The 3,162-nt window shown below is 41.1% G+C and overlaps 1 non-coding gene across 1 annotated transcript; it reads left to right on the forward strand.

The window, feature by feature from the left end:
- The first annotated feature begins 520 nt into the window (after nucleotides 1-520).
- Nucleotides 521-627, forward strand: LOC121488481. The gene has a single exon (XR_005987106.1). It is a non-coding gene; the product is annotated as a U6 spliceosomal RNA (small nuclear RNA).
- The last annotated feature ends 2,535 nt before the right edge of the window (nucleotides 628-3,162 follow it).

A 3,162-nucleotide genomic window follows, 5' to 3' on the forward strand; every position in this document is an offset into this window, starting at 1 on the left:
CTTGTGCCAGAAATACTTCCCATTTTGTTCTTCTGTATGGATCATGTTTGTTAACTATTATGCCAGCAGCCAAAATTTGATTGAATGTGTTTTACATGTCTGCATTATCTAATTTCATCTTCACAACAACCCTTTGAGGTAGATTCTCTTATGTCATGAGGAAATCAAGACAGAGAGGTTAAGTAACTGTCCTAAAAACCACACAGCTAGAAGAGATGGATCCTGGACTGGAACTCAGGAAGCCTGACTCCTGAGCTCATACTCATAACCCCTACACAACTTCCCATCCAATATTCTCATTCTGAATTTCTTCCTGAAATGACATTCGTATCTATGCTTCACAGAGTCCAATGTCAGTCCCAATTCACTTGGTGTCCAGGGTGACTCTGGGGCACTAACTGATGTAGGCAGGCTACATCAGTTTGTAGGCAGGCTACATCAGGTTTGAGGACCCAGAGGGGGTCCCGTAGGACCAGCTGAGAGGGTCCTTGGCTTCGTGAAGGATAAAAATCAAATGTAAGTGCTCGCTTCGGCAGCAGATATACTAAAATTGGAACAATACAGAGAAGATTAGCGTGGCCCCTGCGCAAGGATGACATGCAAAAATCAAATGTAAGCCGGGGAGAAGTGAGAGCAGAGTTTATTGAAGATATAGATAGAGGGGATACAGATGGAGAGTCTAGGACATTTGGAATGGAATAGGAGTATGAGCCTTGTCTTTATTTGGGGCCTGAGGTTTTTATTGAGGATGGGAGTCTGGCATATGTGTCCTCTCAGGCATCCAGGAACTGGTCAAAACAAGGATGAGGGCTCAGGTGTCTTTCATGAGTCACTTATGCCCTGAAGCATCTTGGGTCTTGGTTTCAAGGGGTCTGGAGTCAGTGGTCTTGGAAAATGTACAGGACAACCTCACTCAGTCACTCCTTAGGTGTTATCTATTTTGCTGGAAGGCTCCAGAGAAATCATTAACTCCTTGACCTTTATAAGGTCATACGTTGTCATTACTATAAGCCATGTGTAGGGCAGGAGTGCAGGTCCTAACAAGAACAGAAGTAGGAAAAGGGGCAAAAAAGCAGTTTTTTTCAGTTTCCCTGTCTCCTTACCATGAAGTATCACCATTTCTTCCCCACAGTTGAGACAGCATTCACAATATTGTCCCTTGTCCTTCTCCACCCTCTCTATGTGTGACATACAAATAAAACAAGTGGAGCACAAATTGTGTACTTTATATGGAGGGGCCATCCTCCATCAGCCTGCCTGTAATTTCTTGCTTGTCTGCCTTTTCTCTAGGTTGTCAGATGAAATGTCTCAGCGGTTGTCCTGAGACAATTCAGCCCCAGCTCAATGTCCAGGGCTGGATGCTCCTTTTGCTCAGCATGCCTAGCTGATTCCAATTCCAATTGTGAGACTAATTCTCAGCCTCGACAAAAGCAGAAAACTAGAATCTCTATTGAGAGGCTTTAAGATGGTGGCTGGAGATAGGATCTCCACATTTAGCAAATAGAAATATAAAGCACCCAGTAAATTTAAATTTCAGATGAGAAAGAGATGATTTTTGAGTATAAGTGTACTTATACTCTTGTTTGAGAGATACCACAGCTGATGGTAAACTGCGGTATTGGTGAGCACAGTAACAGAGCATTTTGGTGAGGAGAGCTGAGCAGTGTACCAGGTCAAGACCAATTCAGAGTGACCAGGACATGGAGGTTCTGCTCTGGCAATTCCCCTTGACCTGGTAGCTGAACATAGTTGCTTTAAGGGACAGCAATCAAAGTAGCAAAGGCCAAGTGGAAATTTAAAAGTATAAGCTACATTGTGTTCCAACCAGGTCAATGGTGCAACACATGGCCCTAGGGACTGGTCGGAGGACTCCATGTTTTGGTGATGTCCAGGATATTGGTTTCCTGTGGGTAGATTTCATCCTTTTTCTTGCATTTGTGCAACAGTTTTTATTGAGCATCTGTTATGAGCTAGGCATTAAATAGTTGCTACTGATATAATAGTAAACAAATAAAGATCCAATTCTTGCCTTCCAATGAAAATACTTGTGTTATGTCCCTTTTTAAATTGTTCTTTTTTCTTCCATTGTAAAATTCCTCCTGACCAATAAATCACTGATTGTGAACAAGCCTTGGGCTATTTGTCTGTTGCAACAGTAGCTATGAAGTCCTGCATCACATTTCCAAAGTATTGCCTCAGTCATTCCCTTGGGGACAAGAGATCATGGTATAAAAGGTGGTTGATCCTGTCAACCGATCTTGCAGCAGGTAAAAAACTGATAGCACAGGTCCAGTTTCAGGGGCTGACAGGAGGGTTTAGGAACACTCCAAGGATAAATAAGGATAAATTCTTTGCCACATATTTCACAGGCGATACAATTCTTCTATCACATTTGAATTCAAATTTTGATTTAAGGCTTAAGCAGTGCTTTCTTCTATGCTATTTATAAAATATAAGTGTCAAGGTTCATGCTTGGAAGTTTTGAAGATCAGAGGGAAAGAGTAAAATGCCAGAAACACTTGAGTTTCGGGAACTGACAAACTACCGAGAGCTTTATCCTGAGAAAGTAATTCAGTTGAAAACAAAAAGCTGGGATCCCTGGGTGGCGCAGCGGTTTAGTGCCTGCCTTTGGCCCAGGGCGTGATCCTGGAGACCTGGGATCGAATCCCACATCGGGCTCCCGGTGCATGGAGCCTGCTTCTCCCTCTGCCTGTGTCTCTGCCTCTCTCTCTCTCTCTCTCTCTCTGTGACTATCATAAAAAAAAAAAAAAGCTATGAATATGCTACTTGCAAAACTATAATATTAAAAAGTAGACAATCATACAAATGTCCAACAATATTGAGTTCATTTTATTGCATCCCTGGATAATAATTAATACTGTCTAGATAGAGAAAAGCACTTATGATAGACTAAAGGAGCAAAACTCAAAAACTGGATACTACAATTCTATGTAAGCCATTTAAATGAATATATAAAATTCATGTGTTTATAGAAATGCACAATAATAAAGTAGCACTTCAGATAGCAAATAGAGACTTTTCCTTTACTGTTATTTATATATTTCCATAAAGTGTAAAGGAGTTTAAAAAGAAAAATATGAGGTGGGGGAAAAAGCTGAATGACTACATGTTTTTGTTAGGATTAGGATATTTTAAGTTGCA

The sequence above is a fragment of the Vulpes lagopus genome, chromosome 3 (genome assembly GCF_018345385.1).
Source record: "Vulpes lagopus strain Blue_001 chromosome 3, ASM1834538v1, whole genome shotgun sequence".
Lineage (NCBI taxonomy): Eukaryota > Metazoa > Chordata > Mammalia > Carnivora > Canidae > Vulpes > Vulpes lagopus.